The following is an 18,805-nucleotide window of genomic DNA, read 5'->3' as shown; positions in this document are numbered from 1 at the left end:
CATGTCCGTGAACTTTTTTTCTGGAGCATGTCTCTAAACTTAAACAAAACTCAGCGAATACTATTCACCCAGACATGAGCAATATATGTTTATGATCATTTAAGTTTGTACTTTTAAATTATCTAATTTAAAACTAAAATAAATATTCTCTGTTTATGTAATCTATATAAAAAGAGAGAGGTGTCAGCCGTTCTCATTATCGTTCTCGCATCTCATTATTCCGCTAATGTGACACGCCCATGGAGAGCGCGCGCTATTCAAACGCTAATGATCTGAAGCAACACATTGAGACGTGTAAACGCCCACATAAACTCGGTAAACACACTATATTTAGTCAGATTAATGTACTGTCGTCTTGCGCGGCTGTGAGGAATAATCCTGGGACATTTACCTACCTCAGAACAAGTGCTGGTTTATTTTCACTTCGAGGAGCGAGCTGAGCTGTAAGTGTTTTTATTTTTGTGCTTTGTTCTAATCGCGATATATAATAGCGTTAGTGTCTGTAAACGCAAAATAGCCTACTGTTTAAATTTGAATCATGTTTCTGTGTGTGTGTGTGACTAGTTTTGGATAGATTATAAAGTTTTAACTCTAAAATAGACATCAAATAAGCTTTTGTTAGCAGTTTCTGCTCATATGTTAAATATATAGTATGTTTTGTCAATAAACTAATCAACTAAGAATAGTGCTTGTTCCAATGCAAGCTATATCAAAATAATGAATCCTTAACTTTGAAATATGTATGATAAAATGTATTGGCCTACTAAGACATTTATGGAAAAAGACAATTTTCTTTTCAAGATGTTTCCAACTCTAACTTTGAACCAATTCTGTAGAATGGCCCATATAACCTATTTGAACAGGATTTGTTTCCAGGTATGACTAAAAATGTGCTTTTCACTTTCATTTATATTTTGATTTTATATATATATATATATATATATATATATGTGTGTGTGTGTGTGTGTGTGTGTTTATATTGTCCTTGCATTCTTTCTTGTGTGACACACCTGAATGAAAGGCTCATTAATATGCAGGTCGTCTTTGTCTTCTCAACCACCTAATTATTCACAATGGGGTTGGGCCGTTCACGCCCATACACATATTGCCTTGGCTAACAAAAAATGTTTTTCACAATTTAAAAGAATCTATTGTGTTATGTGAATGATTAGACAGGATGATTTTCAGATCATTTTGAAGCAAAAACTCTAGGCCACAACTTCCATTAGTCAAAAGTCTTGTGGACACATATTTAGTATGTGTTTTGTGGCTTTATTTCAGAAACTTTAATTTTTTGTTTTTTTCAATAACCATGCTTAAACTATATTCTCTCAAAAATATAAACATGTACATACATGTTGCTCACATATTATGGTAGCCCTGTTTGTGCTAAATAGAGTGTAATTTCACCTGTGCCATTAATATGTTTATAAGCAACTGAAAAAAGCACAAACGTCAGGGCATGTCAAAACATCTCAAGGACCCCCAAAACACCTTTGTCCCCAGAGGGTTAAACGTGCAGGGCAACCACCCAGTAGAGCATTACAATAATCTAGCCTTGATATCATGAACACATGAACTTATTGTTCTGCATTTTTAATTGAGAGCATATGACGTAATTTAGATATATTTTTAAAATGAAAAAATGCGGTTTTACAGATACTAGACACGTGACTTTCAAATGAAAGATTGGTATCAAAGAGCACACCCAGGTTCCTAACCGATGACGAGGACTTGACAGAGCAGCCATCAAGTGTTAGACAGTATTCTAGGTTATTACATGAGGATGTTTTTTGTCCAATAATTAGAATCTTTGTTTTTTCAGAATTAAGTAGTAGGAAATTGCTAGTCATCCAGTTTTTTATATCAGCTATGCATTCCGTTAATTTTGTGGATTGGTAAGTTTCATAGCATGTAGCATGTACAGAGTGAACAGCAACGGTCCTAGTATTGAGCCTTGTAGTACACCATACTGAACTTTTTACAGATAAGACATCTCTTCATTTACTGCTACAAACTGATAACGGTCAGATAAGTATGATTTAAACCATGCTAGTGCAATTCCACTAATTCCAACATGATTTTCGAGTCTATTTAAAAGAATGTTGTGGTCGATAGTGTCAAATGCAGCACTAAGATCGAGTAACACTAATAGAGAGTTTCAGACACAGATGTCTCTCCGTGGCCACCATCGCTGGCATCGACCTTCCAATCGAGGCAGCGGTCTGCCCCTGATTTAAATCCTTCAGCAGGTCGGTTTGGTATGCCTGTAACACAGACATTGTGTGTAAGGCAGCCCCAGTCTGACCTGCTGCCGCGTATGCCCTGCCATTCAAGCGAGATGTCATCTTGAGTGGCTTGGAAGGCAGGGCCGGAGCTTTTAGTGCTGATGCCTCTCCAGAAGTTCGTGAACTACTCATCAATTGGGGGCATCGACACATACCCATGCTCATGCATCCCCTCAACATCAGTGTAGTTTGCTCGCTGCTGACCATGGATGCGTGCAGAATATGGGTTCTTCCATGCCTTCTTGATCTCAGTATGCAGAGATGGGAGCTGGGGAGTTATGGCCAGAATGGAACTGCTCATCCAGCCTGCCCCAAACGGCTCCTTCCTTCACACATTCCCACGGCAGCTGAAGCGCGCTCCATAACACCCAACAGCTCATCATACGCGGGGCAGGGAGGCTGTGAGGGTTCAGGTTGTACCTCTTCTTCACCCTCATCAGCCATCTCCTGCTCTCTCAGGCTAGGTGCCAGCAGAGCACTTGCTGCTTTACCAGAGGATGTAAGAGATAACACATACTCGTCCAGCAGCTCACCCTCGCGAGATTCTGACGGGCGTGAGAGAAAAACACCTCTCTAAAACTCATCAGCGAGCTCTATCTGGGAACCCCATGATCCCAGTCTCCGCAGTGCCTCAGCACGAGCGGGACCCGAACCACTGGGCCCAGATGCCTGTCCCCCTTACCTCGAGAAGAGAGCCAGACGAGAGCAGAGTAGAGGAAAAAAAGAGGAAAACTCTTACATTCTGCACAATCAGATCTCTCAAGAGCTGATCATGCGTGCTTTTCGCCCAAACAGTAAAAGCACAAGTTGTGTGTGTCATCTAGTGTCAGAAACCTCAGACACGGATCCACACACTTCTTGAAACGCTTATCACTTGCCATAATTGTTCTTACCTTTCTCAGGTGATTGCAAATCAGACAAAACAGTCCCTGAAGATGAAGAAAAATAATAGAAAATTTTTACTTTAACTAATTCAAGCGTTCCGCTCTCACACCCCACGCCACACCCTCAAAACACACGAGAGAGAGAGAGAGAGAGAGAGAGAGAGAGAGAGAGAGAGAGAGAGAGAGAGAGAGAGAGAGAGAGAGAGAGAGAGAGAGAGAGAGAGAGAGAGAGAGAGAGAGAGAGAGAGAGAGAGAGAGAGAGAGAGACTGAGGTAATGATGGGGAGGGGAAGGACAGACAGAGAGAGAAAGAGTGATATTTTGATAATTTAACAACATTTTAAACAAAAACAAAATCTAAACTGTGACAGATAGTAGTCTTTGATAATGTCTAAATATACATGCAATGTAGTGTGGAATAAAAACAAATTTACACTTAGATTGTACTTTAAAACACTGTTCACATGAACGGATTTATCCAACCCCGTTTAAAAATAAGCCTAATATATTAAAACTAATATAGTATAACCACAAGATGGCAGGATAATCTTGTGGTTATACTATATTAGTTTTAATTTCTTGTCCTCACAAAGATAGCACTATCCTGCTTATTTTGCAGTTACACATGATTGAAAAAGAAACTCAATTTTGTTTTGTTTTTCGTTAGCAAGGGGCGCAAGGGGCGCCTTCCTGTCCACAGATAGCACTATCCTGCTTATTTTGCAGTTACACATGATTGAAAAAGAAACTCAATTTTGTTTTGTTTTTCGTTAGCAAGGGGCGCAAGGGGCGCCTTCCTGTCCACAGTGACCCTAAGCACCCCTCCAATGCCTGTAGGTTTTTTGTCTACTCCGGTGGCAAAGACCTATAGAGCTGCGGGGCAGGCTGCCACCTCACTGCATGTTATTGCCATCCTTCAAGGTGCTCAATGACATGCAGTAGGGCTGATTCAGGGCTCATCCAAGAGCTACCTGCCGTCACCGACCTCGCTCTACGAGCGACGAAGGTGACCGCACGCTCCCTGGGTCAGGTGATGTCCACATGCGTGGGCAGACATCTCTGGCTTAATCTGGTTGATATGCGCGAGGCTGAGAACTGTTGCGCAGAGGCCTCGACCGCACCGCCGAAGAGGCCAGCCTGGGATATGGGGGAGGAAGGACCCTTTCTCAGAGACGGGGCACCCTATGGGACCCTCGTCCCGATCTTTGGAACCTCCACGTGTGGGTCCTGGACAGGACAAGGCAGGTATGAGTACCCTACCACCAGTGGTGGTGGCTACCATCACTTCCGCTAGAGCATTGTTCACGAGACATGCCTACGCGTTGGAGTGGAACCTCTTCGTCAACTGGTGGTCTTCTCACCGAGAAGACCCCTGAAAATGCCCGATCAGTGTCGTGCTTTCCTTCCTGCAAGATGGGTTGGAGCGAAGGCTGTCTCCCTCCACCCTGAAAGTCTATGTTGCCGCTATCCCCGCACATCACGACGCAGTTGAGGGTAAGTCCGTGGGAAAGCGCGACCTGATCATCAGGTTCCTGAGAGGAGCGAGGAGACTGAATCGTCCTCGCCCTCCTCTCGTTCCCTCTTGGGACCTCTCAGTGGTTCTAACTGCCCTGCAGAGTGCTCCCTTGAGCCTCTGCAATCAGTGGAGCTTAAGTTCCTGTCAGTTAAGACAGCGCTCCTGGTTGCATGGCCTCCATTAGGAGGGTAGGGGAGCTGCACGCATTTTCCGTTGACGAAGCGTGCCTGGAATTCGGGCCGGCCTATTCTCACGTGATCCTGATATCCCGGCCTGTATATGTGCCCAATGTTCCCACCACTCCCTTTCGAGATCAGGTGGTGAACCTGCAAGCGCTGCCCCTGGAGGAGGCAGACCCGGCCTTGGCACTGCTCTGTCCAGTACGCGTCCCCCACCTTCGGGCAGGCACTGATTGCATATTTCCTCTGAGATATGATTCCCAGTGTACCTTGGTATTCCTGTGTTAAGTAGGAGTCCTTCGTCCATGCTAGTCTCACGACAGGGAGCTCAGACTTACACAGGGCACTGGAAGACAGCCGAGGTGGCGTGATTGGACTGGGAACCCCATTTCGTCGTCATTCGACGTAACTCAAAGTGACAACGAAAGGGAACGTCTCGGTTACGGATTTAACCCTCGTTCCCTGAGTAGGGAACGGAGACGTTACGTCTCCCTGCCACTTCCGCTGTACCGCTGGAACAGCCAAGTTCAGTCTTGGCTCCGAAGCGAAGAAACATATCTGCATGTTGCGGCGTCCTTCCTTTTATACCCACGCGGTGGGGCGGAGTTACGCCATGCAAATTCCGCAGACCCATGGCATTTCCTTGTCATTGGCTCGTTTTATTTCTTTTGAAGATGAGAAGCGAATCCCATTTCGTCATTCGACGTAACGTCTCCGTTCCCTACTCAGGGAACGAGGGTTACATCTGTAACCGAGACTTCTTTATATGGAAAATAAGGGACACTCAAAATATTGTACTGTACCACACAGTGTATGTCATTTCAGTATCTGCAGTTAAGTATGTGTATGGTTCTCAGACATAAACACATTAGTTTTGCTTAACCAACCCTATCCAAGAAAGGTGGTGGGTTACAGCCAATCTTGGACCTGCGAGTTTTGAATCGGGCCCTTCACAAGCTCCCGTTCAAAATGCTAACACAGAACCGCATCTTCAGGTGCATCCGTCCCGAAAATTGGTTTGCAGCGATCGACCTGAAGGATGTGTACTTTCATGTCTCGATTCTCCCTTGACACAGACCATTCCTACGCTTTGCATTCGAGGGACGGGCATATCAGTACAAAGTCCTCCCCTTCAGGCTGGCCCTGTCATCCCGCATCTTCAGGAAGGTAGCGGAGGTGGCCCTTGTTCCCCTGAGAGAACGTGGCATTCGCATCCTCAACTATCTCGATGACTGGCTCAGTCTGACTCAGTCGCGAGATCAGTTGTGCGAGCACAGGGACATGGTGCTCAGTCACCTCAGCCAGTTGGGCCTTCTGGTCAACTGGGAAAAGAGCAAACTCGTCCCCGTGGAGAGGATCTCTTTTTTCGGCATGGAGCTGGACTCGGTCAGCCAGACAGCACGCCTCACAGAGGAACGTGCTTGGTCAGTGTTAAACTGCTTGAATTTGTTCAAAGGCAGGACAGCAGATCTGCTGAAACTCTTTCAGAGGCTCCTGGGGCATTTGGCATCTGCAGCCACAATAACGCCACTCGGATTGCTTCATATGAGGCCGCTTCAGCACTGGCATCACGGCCGGGTCTCGAAATGGGCGTGGCAAGGTGGCATGCTCCGTGTGAAAATCACCCAGGCCTTCCGCCAAACCTTCAGCTTGTGGTCGGGCCCCTTCGTTTCTACGGGCAGCAGTTGCCCTAGAACAAGTGTCCAGGCATGCTGTTGTTGAGGAGCAGGTCTTGCTAGTTGCTCCATATTCTAGGTTCCCAGAACTCATGCTCCTCACGATAAGCCCTCCCTAGCGCATTCTTCTGAGGAAGGACTTTTTTTTCTCTTAGAGACGGGACACCCTATGGCACCAGCGTCCAGACCTCTGGAATCTCAATTTCTGGCCTCTAGACAGGACGCGGAGGACTTAGGTGATGTACCCCAAGCGGTGGTAGACACCATCACTTCCGCAAGAGCCCCCTCTACAAGGCGCCTATATGCGTTGAAATGGAACCTGTTTGTCGAATTGTGTTCTTCTCACCAGGAAGACCCCCGGAGATGCCCGATCAAAGTTGTGCTTTCCTTCCTGCAAGATGGGTTGGAGTGAAGGCTGTCTACCCGCACATCACAAAAGGGTGCAAGAAGGTTTAATCCTCCTCGCTCTCACCCCGTACCCTCTTGGGATCTCTCACTTGTGCTAACAGCACTTAAAGGAGCACTTCACCCATTTCAACATTAATCTTTATTGAAAGTGGGTCATATATGTAGTCGAAATGTAAAAGAAATTTTGAATTCGGTGCCCTCTTGACCGAGAAAAGACAGAAAATAACTTTTGGGCGCATTTGTATGTAAGACAACAACTCCCACAATGCACCACATTGCACAGCTCCGCAAGCCACTCCCACTAATCCAGAACAGCAGCGCAAATATCACAAATCACTCTTCCGTCTACAAGGCTAACGTTAGCTGCCACCAGAGTTAGAAATTCATTTCACACAAAATGTATAGTTAGTTGGCTGTGGCGAGCAGGACGAGGGCGAGGGACGTGAGAGGACTGCGCTAGGCCGGTGACGCGAGTGATAATGAACGACACCTGTGAGACGCACCGGTCTCTCTCGTGTCTCTCACCGAGGAGCGGACGCATAAAACGAGGAGCGACGACAGTCCAGATCGATTGAGGAACAGTCCTGATTTTATGTTGTGTTTTGTTTCTGTTGTGTGTGGCCAACAGTGAGGGACTGCTGGCTTATACTTTTGTTTTGTATTTGTTTATTTTACTATTAAAATGTTTAAATGTTTGCCGGTTCCCGCCTCCTTCCCACAACAACGAACCCCGTTACATTGGCAAACTCATTAGCGAATTACTCCTCGTTTGTATTTCTTTCTATATGGTGAATTATTGCATGATACCTGAATGTTCAGTCAGAACATGCGGTGCGAAATTAGGATGGTTCATGTCACAACACAAACGTCCGTGTGCTCGTCTGATTCAGAGATTTCGTCCAGGAGAAATTGCCATCGTTGAAATTCTCTGCAGCAAACGGACTCTATCTGTGTCCGTTGCGCACACGAGAGCACAGGCACCAGCAGTCCGCCCAGCTCGAGCCAGTCCGGGCTCCTCGTCCGCGACAGGCAGCCGCCTCCTGTTCCTCCATCAGCCTCAGCTGCTCTTCACTATATTGCGGCTCGTAAAGATAGCCACGAACAGCGGATTCGAGCAGCAGAATTTCAAAATCCTCTTCTTCCATATCATGTTTAGTTTCTTCCGTCATTGTCGTAGCTTCCCATCTCCACAGCGCTTGTTAGCTTAGTTTCCAAACAAGATGGCTGATATTGCTTTCTGTATCTGCAAGTGAAGTCCCACCCACTGATCTGTTTATAGGTCTGTAGCGTGAGTGGGTCCCACACCCTGAATAAATGATGAGCTTGTGTTTGTAGTCTACACTTTTCAATGAAATGTGACTTCCTGCTTATTGTGACGCAAAATGACGATTTTTACGTCACAATAAGCAGGAAGTAAAACACTTAAATCCTTATTTCTCCCATCTCAGGGAAAAATAAATGAAAAATCCACGATCATTATAATATATGACTGGGTTTCTAACAATACAAAGCTTAATGCAAATGGGTGAAGTGTCCCTATAAGAGAGCCCCTTTTGAACCACTGCAGTCAGCTGAGTTTAATAACCTGTCCATGAAGACAGTACTCCTGACTGTGCTGGCTTCTATCAAGAGAGTGGGGGACCTGCTTGCATTTTCGGTCGACGAATCGCGCCTGGAATTTGGCCCTGCTAACTCTCATGTGCCCAAGTTTCCTACCACTCCCTTCAAGGACCAGGTGGTGAACCTGCAAGCGCTACCCCCGGAGGAGTTAAGAGCCCACTCTACTAGGGGTGTAGCCTCTTCCTGGGCATTGGCACAAGGCGCCTCGCTGACAGATATTTATAGACCTTCTGGCTGGGCGACACCCAACACGTTTGCTAGTTTCTATAGCCTTCATGTGGCAAGCAGGACGTGGCTTAGGGCCGTGAGAGAACAGCGCGAGGCCGGTGACGTGATTGATGATGAGCGTCACCTGCGTGCTGCACCGGTCTCGTATCTCTCACGGAGGAGCTTCGGAAGCATAAAAGGAGGAGCGACGGCGGTGAAGGACAAGAGATGATCAGGCCTGGACTATTTATGTTATGTTTTGTTTATATGTGGCGACAGTTGTCCGTGAGGGGCTCCCGCCTTTACTTTTGTTTTGTAGATGGTTTATTTTTTTATTATTAAAGTGTGTTTAAACGTTCACCGGTTCCCACCTCCTTCCCAAAAAAACTAACCGTGTTACAAGAAGTATCTCATGTATCTAAAAAAAAGAGAAACTTTATTATTTGTATATGTCTATAGTTCTTCCAGAAAGACTTGAGAGATAAAATGATGTAACAAAAGCATATATTTATTAACAGCCCAGCAAGCAAATATTTATAAAGTTCTTTGGCGTAGGCCCCGTCCTTATCGCGCAATCCGAGGGTAGCTGAATCTGCATTTCCTGCTTGAAGACGAAGGCAGGGGCGCAGCCGACCCCCTGGGAGGTATGGGAAGGGACCATCCTGGTGGTGGTGGAGAGGATAGAGGGGAAGGGACCATCCTGGTGGGGGTGGGGAGAATGGAGGGGAAGGGACCATCCTGGTGGAGGTGGGGTTGGATGGAGGTAATTGTTTGCGTCAGCATCTGCGAACTCAGACATGTGTAAATACCGATCTTTTATACTGCAAGTATTAGAACATGATTGGTTAGATGTGAAGGTAATAAGTGATGTAACGATTGAGTCTTCCTGGCAGAACTTATGCTAAAGCACTCATTTCTGAGAAGCTGTACAGCTTGAAAGTCCTTGTAATGTTTCAAATGTAAACTTCATGTCAATCTTGAAATTAAAGGGTTAGTTCACCCAAAAATGAAAATTCTGTCAGTAATTACTCACCCTCATGTTGTTCCAACCCCGTAAGACTTTCGTTGATCTTCGGAACACAAATTAAGATATTTTTGATTAAATCTGAGAGCTGGATCACTCCTCCTTCTTAAGGGATCGAAACTGGCCGGCCCAAAAGTTATGAAAGACATCGTTAAAATAGTCCGAGTGACTACAGTGGCTCAAGCTTAAGTTTATCAAGCGACGAGAATACTTTTCGTGCGCAAAAAAACAAACAAAAATAACGACTTTATTCAACTATTCATTTCCTTCCCTGTGGGCCTCGAGTGAGTTCACGTAGTGTGATATTGCGCAAAGCTTCTGTGTTGCACATCACACGTAGGCTCACTATTGGCCGACGCTGGTAAAAGAACTAAGGAAACTAAGAGCTTATATGCACAGACAGAGTAATTAAAGGAACTACAAACAGGTGAGGAACTAATGAATAACCATGGAAACTAGCAATTACAGACAACTCAAGCAAAATGGAACATGGCAATGAGTGAAAACGAAACCAAAACAGAAACAAAAAGAGACCATTACACTCACAAATCCCAAATGTTGCCATAGTTGCATGTATTTGGATGCTAAACTATTTATTATATAAACAAGGCTTCGTACTTCACTTGTGTCCCCATATCCAATATCCACGTAAAACAGTGGCCTTCTAATAGTTTATCAAAATCGAATGAAGCTGTGCTAATGCATTTCATTGGTTTGAATCTGTCTTTACAGTTTGCAATGGCAGCATGCGGAAATATTACAGTCTTGCTAAATGGATCAATTCATCATGCTTACAACAAAAAAAGGTGTGTATGTTTATTTTTCTAGCTATAATGTGCAATGTGATAATATGCTTATGCCCCTTTAAACTTTAAAATAATTTGATTTCTGCAGTTTAAGATGTTCTTAGTAAAAATTGAGCTTCTTTAAATAATCATAATGGTCATGAACTGAATTGCTAGTTGTGAACAACATAAACCTGAAAAAAACCCAAAATGTTTTAGTAACCTAATAAGAATTCTAATGGGCTGTTTCTATACAATATATATAATTTCTGAGATCACAGCAAAGCTTTTGTGCAAACTTTTGGAGACAAGGATCACAGATATATAGCTTTATAAAGCTTTATATAAGATTTACATCTTGTCTGATCCCAGGCTATGCCTTTACTCCATCTACCTTGTAAACTTATATACTTAAAAGAAAATTTAGGGTTCAGTACAAGTCGACAGCACTTGTAATGTTGACCATAACTAAATATTTCCACTTCTATTTTCCTCATCCTTTTCTTTGGAAAAAACAAAAACCAGGGTGACAGTGTAGCACTTACAATGGAAGTTTCAGAACACTTTTAAAAAATAAATGTACTTTATTGGCATATATGGTTCCATGAACATCCACGGAAGCATTCCATTGCACAAATGAGTTCTTTATAGTAAAAAAAGGTTCTTTAGATTATTTTGATTTAAGGGAAAGGTTCTGTGGGAACCTCAAAATGGCTCTTCAATGTCATCACTTATGCTACACTAATGAGTAATGTTAACTCATTAGTAACAATATACATGTAAGTGTGATTTTATTGTGGGGAAAAAATAATTTATTAACCCTTTTAAAAGTAAAGGTATTACATTTAAACTTTGTTGCCTTGACAACATAGTCATAAACTATAAAAATTATGATTTTAACAGTTTTACAGCTTAAATAATTTATTTGTTTATTTTAAACAGATAAATTAATATAAGTGCTTTTATAAAATTATAAGCTTCACAAGAGGCCTAATCATAACCTTGATTTTTGCTTTGAAAAAAAAACTTTCAAAAGTATATATGCCCAGTGTTTCATGAAGGTCTGTAATGTAATTTTGTTATATGATGATTATGAGACATCTTATATTACAGAGAGAGAGAGAGAGAGAGAGACTCAAGCTTCATTATTGTTCTTTTAAAATCAGGAACATATGAAATAGTGCCTCACTTCAGCCATTGAACTAGCAATTCCCAATCCTGGTCCTGTAGTACCAGCAACACTGCATATTTTTCATGTCTCTCTTATCTACATATTTGAGGGCTGTGTTCTTAATTGTCCCCTAAACAGTAATTTGTAGTGATGTCCTAAACCATAGTGGACATTATCGAGTGCTCTCATTCAATCCTGGAATGCAATTTCAAACACAGCTGAGGTCTTGGAGTCTTTACTAACGAGCTAATGTGTTGAATCAGGAGTGTTTGGGAGACATCTAAAATGTGCAGAGCTGGGGGCACTCCAGTGTAGGGTTGCACCACCCATTTGTAATTTCTTACTTAAATTGGAACACTGTCAATAGAGGCTTAGTAACAACTAGCTAGTTTGTTACTAACTCAGTACTTTATTCGGTGATATATGTTCTTGAGGCAGAACGTAGCTAGTAAATATAATATGAGCGAGTATCAGCCCTGAAATGCATGCACAGAAGTTCTGTTGAAATGCTGTGATTTTCATTTTATCCATCCATCTAACTTTTGCCTTACATAACTAACGGTAAAAATAAGTTGAATTAAATATGATAGCATTTAAACATGATTATAATTGGTATTTTATATGGCAGAAGCTATTTACACTAAGTGAAAATAGCACATTTTATTAGCGATAGATGCTATTTACACTAAGTGCAAATAGTGATATATTCTATTTACACTAAGTGCAAATAGCAATAGCTTCTATTTACACTAAGTGAAAATATAAGTATTTTCTTAATGATATGCTATTTACACTAAGTGAAAATAGTGTAAATAGAATCTATAGCTATGTAAAAATAACAGTATTTTCTTTGGAATAAATGTAAATAGTTAAATATGATTTGCACCTCAGTATTTTAGTAATTTAAATTTTTAATTTTAACAGTATGCAATAATAACATATTGAGTGTAAATGAATGTATTTATTAAATAAATGCCTCCTTATTGGTACAATAAAGCCCCCCCCCCCCCCCCTCCCCACTCCCCCCTCCATCCTCCCTCATCCCTTTCTAGCCCAAAGGGACATTGATGGGTGGAGTTAGTGTAAATAGCCAATGCTAACAAGGCAGGCTATTTGCACTTAGTGTAAATAGACACTCCGAATTTATATATAGCATAAATAACATTCAGAAACTGTATTTGCAATGAATAAGGATCAAGAAATAAATACTGATACAAAAAAAAACATAAGAAATTACATTTATTTATTGTGTAGCAAACTAGCTCTATGAAATACTAATAATCAATCATAACTTGTTATAATTGATTATGAATATTTGGATCAGTTAATCGGGTTAACTTGATGTAGCTACATTAACATTACAACCAATTACTCGGTTCATCCCGTGAATACTCAAATGGTTATTAATTAATTAATAGAAATGAACATTTCCGGGGCATGGGAAATCTCTTTCTTACTAAGTACTACTAAGAGCAAGTAGTCAAGATCTATGATTAGTGACTCCAGATATGAGCTTGAGACACGGACAACTTTACGTGTGATATGAAAAAGACTTTATTAACTAGACTAAACATTTAAACTACTTTTAACATACACATACATACATGCATACAGTTTACCAAGGGAAAGAGAGCTGAAGCAGAATACAAGAAAGCAAGAAGTTATAGCATTGTTTAATGTTCAGCAGATCAACAGCCTGAGAAAACCATCAGTTTAGTTCTAACACGCCCTTCTTAAAAAGGGGTAAGGATACGTAATGTATCAAATAATGAGACTAAGTTTGATACTTGCATGTCTCGTCCATTTGAATTAAACTGTCCTGATGCAATTTGTTGAGGCTCCAGTTGATCTTTGCTGATGTGGTCTTGATGAGAGAGAACCAGTGGAAGTCAGAGGATCTTTGGTGAATGGAAAGACAAGGCTGTAGCCTGGCGCAAGCTTGAGAGCCCTTGAGGGACTTTTAGTTCAGCATCATCTTCACGTTAGGACTTCTCAAGAAGGACCAAGAGAGTCAGAGAGCAAGAGGCTAAGAGCGCAAACGGGCTCAGAGCAAGAGCAAGAGGACAAGAGACAAGAGGACAAGCCAGGAGCTAAGAGAGTTTTTAAAGCATGAAGATGTCACACCCTCTGGAGGTGTGTGAGCCAATCAAAAGCCATCCCTTTGGAGGGAATTTTTACGACCCATTGTCTTCTAGCAGGGCATTTGAATGTTTAATTTCATTGGGTGTTTACGAAAAGAATCCACAAGATTCTTATAATACTAATGCGTCATAAAGTTAGCAAAATGAAATGTAAATTAACAAATGGGGGACGAAGATTGGAGTTTATAGAGACTAAACATGCTACACATAATTATGGAAAATTATGAGATGGAAAATTAGATACTTATTATATAAATGTTAATACATTTATCACATGGTTATTTAAATAGAATATATAGGATTAAAAGGGTTCATTTCTTCTTCTCAGCAAGAATTAAGAGAGTGTCACAACTCTCTGGAAATTCCGTTGGGTTGTAAAGCTTGTTATCAGTCTTAATGTGTCCTGTAACAGGACACAAGGTTCTGCCAGTGGGTAGGCTTCATTTGTGGGGGACGTTTCATAGAAATTTGTTGGAAGAGTGAGTTTGTTGGATTTATTAATGCAGTACAGTCAGTCTGTTATTTTATTCCAACCTTTACTCCTGATCAATGGCTTCTGCAAATATTTAGTTTATACGTAGAGTTACATTTCAATTAAGTTTAAAGCTGCAGTCCGCAGTTTTTCCTCTTTGTCGCCATCTCTGTTCGAAATCTGCAATTGCACTTATTCGCAGAATTATCAACTTTACGTGAGTTGTAGTTCGACACTGCACAGCGCGGATGAACACAATGTTTGAGGAGAGTGTGCAGCTGTCAGTCACCATGCCGGTGTGGATACTGGCATTCAGAATCACAGATTATACTTTTTGGAAGTATGACCAACATAAGATTTTTCACCGGAAAATGTCATCTGAACAAGTGAGTCACATCCACTTTTGTTCTGGTTCTGACATTGCAGTAAATCGCGCTGATTAAATCTAAAAATCGCCTATCATATCATGCAAAACTGTGCAAATTATACTTTGTTCTCAAATTCGCCTTTGGCTAAGCCACACCATAGAATGTAGATTGACCAATCACAGCGCAGCCAAGAACGAGCTCCCACAGAGGTCTGACACTTTTTCACAGCGCTCCATTGACTTTAACACAGGCGTCTCATATTTTTGGTCTCGGCAGGCTATTACCGTCGTAGTTTTATCAAAAATATGGTTAAACGTTGTGCCTGGGGCATTTGTAACACAGATACATGTTTCCCAGAGAGGTTGGAGGGGGGTGTCCATTTTTTTCCCTTCCCAAACCGAAGTCAAATCCTGACAATAAATACAACGTTATACTTGCGTAGTCTGTTTGCTATGTGGTGGTTCACAGTGACCGGAATGCTTTTGTCTCTATTTGGATGCCTTGTTGTTCCTTGCGTTTCACCTGTATGTCGTAAATATAGCCTTCGAACGTATATTGCAGCCCCTTTTGCCTACTTCTATCAGACACTTTATTTGCTGCTTTATAAAAGTTTGATAAAATTTCAGTAGGAAGAGCTGTCACAGCATACTAAGCAGCCATGTTGATACCAGAGCCCAGATGAAGTTTGTTTGTCGGACATAGCAACAGTAACTAAGGGGGGCGGGGCTTAGCCAAAGGCGAATTGTTAATGTTAACAACATCAGCATTGCGTGACTACATGTAATGTCCTTCCGATATGTATCCTTGTTTTCGCATGGGTCCGGTTGCAGTCTCTTTTTTTTCTGTAGCCACTCCGAAGTCCGAACGAAGTCTTTTGCATTTTACAATGGGTGAATCTGTTGTCACTGGTGATTGTCGTTTGAACCTTTCTGGATCCGCCATCAAATTGATTAGTTTAATTATATCAAGTGCTGTGAGAAAAGGCTATAAATCTCCACCTCCAACATCCTCACACGCAATATAGCCCACTAGCCGAGACTCCTTCTTCATGTGTACAGATGTGACGTAATGACGCAAAGACATGCTGGAATCTCCCACGGAAATCCACCAGTACCACTGGAATTAAAAACATTATCACAAGCTTACCGCTTTGAATCGAGCTAAGGCAAGCAGATAGTTTTGAACACTGGCTGGTTATGTATTTTCTCAAATATGTATTTTGGATAATCTTTAACCCCAAAAAAGCTAAGGACAGCAGCTTTAATGGTACAACACAAAAATATTGAGTAGTGTGTAAGTTGTAACTAAGTGTCCATTTACATAAAAACTAGGCTAAGTTGTAACATAGCATGTAACTAAGTTGCATAGCAGGTGCAACCGGCCCCAGGACCTGGATTGGGAACCACTGAACTAATACTGTGATATATATCATAAGTATCACGCAATTTATTTAATGAAAACCATTTTGGACTAGATAAAACATTGATTGCATTTCAGCCTAAACAGCATGTGGAAAAATAATGTTGTTTTTTTTTTTTTTCTCGTTTGACATTGAGTATGCATTATAAACATATAAGCATATTTTTAAGTGTCTATTTCTCAGCATGTTTGGCAGTGTGGAACTGGACAATCTAAACCCAAGGATGGTCAGCCATGTTTACATTAAAGTTGTCTACAACCTGGAGGGACCCTTTGTGTAAGAGAGTACATTTCTTCTTGTTCACAATGTGATACACTTACACTTTATTAATATACATATTAATATTTAAACACTTTCTCTTCCACAATGTGGTCACGTCATGCATTTTTGCTCATCAGATAGCTATCCGATTTGTTAAAACTGTTCCATTTACACATGGCAACATAAATGTGTCTCTGCAGTATTAATATAAAGCCGTTCTTCAATTCCCAAGCTGTATGCAAATTATACAGGGTTCACGTCAGTGAAACCAATGGATAGCTGCATTTTATTTATCATTAGCTAATTTTCAGATCAAAGACCACAATAGGAGAGCAAAACAACAAAATATAATTTAGTCTCACTATACTTTTAATGAAGATAATTGTGTGTTGAGCTTCAGGATGCAGCGCCAAACTTTCATTTGCGGCAGTTTTGCTTTCTGAAAACATACTCATGTTCCAGCCAACATTTCCATGTGGGTATTTGATGGGCTGTCACTTGGGCCCTGCATGGGCAAATGGGCTCCAGAGAAATTTGTCCGTCGGCTCCACATGAGCCCCATGTATGTTAGTCCATAGGGGCCATGATGGGTCCAGAGTGGGCTCTAAGTGGGGCCCATTTAGATGTTCATTATATGGGCTCACTTGGGGGCTAAATGGGTGCTAAAATTGGGGCCTAGGTGGGCTAGACAAAAAAACTTTATGGGGCCCCCATTGGTATATCATTTAATCGATCCATAATTGGCCCAATTATATATTTTTTTTTTTGTGGGAACACAGTGGTGACAATTGGGCCCCATTTATTAATTTAATTAATATTAATTAATAAAGTGCGTCCAGTGGGTCAAATAATGAGCTACTATACAAAATTCACTTTTAAACCACCTGTACCTACGGTGGCCAAGTAGTGCACCCTGCAGCCTGAGTGAGGCCAGAGCTGCATTTACGCATTTGGTTAACGTACGGGGTGATAGAGCTAGACCGAATGGAAGCATCCGATATTGGTATTCTTTTCCCCTGAAAGAAAACCTCAGGAACTTCCTGTGTTGAGGGAGGATAGAGACATGGAAGTACGCGTCTTTTAGATCTATCATGAGAAACCAGTCCTTGGATCTGATTTCAGTCATGATCTGCTTCACATCAAGTCAAGTCAAGTCAAGTCAAGTCATCTTCATTTATATAGCGCTTTTAACAATGGAGATTGTTTCAAAGCAGCTTTACAGAGATAAACATACAATTTACGGTAACAGAGATTGTTTTGGCTTTTTGAATGTTATTTCCAGCTAAAGTTAGTTTTGATTGATTCACTTCCAGCAAAATTATCATTTGTTATTACATTAGGGGCCACTAAGACGACGGCGTTCTCTCTAAACCGACTTTAAACGCGAACCTGTGACCTGATGGCATTCACATGCGTTCACATGCGCATTAAAAATTGATTCTATAGTTATATTCATTTGAATATATGTGCGCAGGTTTGTAATTTCCCTACAAACCATGCCTAAACAAACTACTTGTCTTGCCTATACATTTGATAAAGAATTTTGTTTTATTTTATCACTTCGGGGTACGCGAACCGGATTTTCAACAACGCTTTATCTGTAGAGTGGGAAAGGGATCCTCCATAGGGAGAGGATAGTTGACACTTCAGCACTGCATTGTCATCGGGTCCAGGCGAATCTTCTTCGTCAGATCTGGATACGGCCTGGATCCAGCAGACTGCGGGAAAACCTGGGGATAAACAAAGACACTAAAGTTAGCGTAGATGCCATTCTTCTTCTTCTATATATATATAGTGTATTTAGTAAATTTCATAATTTTAACCAGAAAAATCTCAAATGTATTCCCAAAATCGTGCAGCCCTATAGTTTCTCTTGATATCAGCATGTTCACAGGTGTTTTTTTTCTAAAAAAATATTTTTAAAGGGACCAGATGCCACTAATGAGTCCTGCTGTCTTAACATGAGTCTCTGTACATGAACATGGTAAAGTGAAAAATCAAACACCTTGGAGATGACAGGTCTGTAGCCTACTATGTTTTAGGAATGGCACAAAGGTGTGTGACTGACCAAGTCTCTGTCTTTAGATCAGTGTGTTTACTAATGTGCTTTTTTGTCATTTGTTGTGTATCTTTGGATTATGTTGTGTTGTAAATAAATCCAAACAATCTAAAAGCCATTCTTTTTTAAGTCTCTCCTCATTCTTTGTGCAAGGCTCCTCATAATGATATCACCTAATAGGGCCATTAGGGGAGGGTCTTTGTCTTTCGCAGGTGTCAAACCCATCAATATTAATGGGTGGTTAACGCCTCCCAGCATAAAGCTTTCTTACACAAAACAGGTCTTACAAATTTTAAATCAATATATTGTCTTATCTGAATGAGTAGT

At 41.5% G+C, this 18,805-nt stretch overlaps 1 long non-coding RNA gene across 1 annotated transcript in view; it reads left to right on the top strand.

Annotated features, from left to right (window-relative positions):
• The window catches only part of LOC130070375 (uncharacterized), a 52,459-nt gene extending 36,031 nt beyond the window's left edge, over positions 1–16,428 (top strand). The window contains exons 2-3 of the long non-coding RNA XR_008803876.1: positions 10,534–10,607; positions 16,342–16,428. This is a non-coding gene — a long non-coding RNA (uncharacterized LOC130070375). The remainder of the gene's footprint in view (positions 1–10,533; positions 10,608–16,341) is intronic.
• The last annotated feature ends 2,377 nt before the right edge of the window (positions 16,429–18,805 follow it).

Source organism: Rhinichthys klamathensis, unplaced genomic scaffold (genome assembly GCF_029890125.1).
Source record: "Rhinichthys klamathensis goyatoka isolate OS25496 unplaced genomic scaffold, OSU_Roscu_1.1 h1tg000404l_1, whole genome shotgun sequence".
Lineage (NCBI taxonomy): Eukaryota > Metazoa > Chordata > Actinopteri > Cypriniformes > Leuciscidae > Rhinichthys > Rhinichthys klamathensis.
This window is presented reverse-complemented; position numbering and strand designations above follow the sequence as displayed.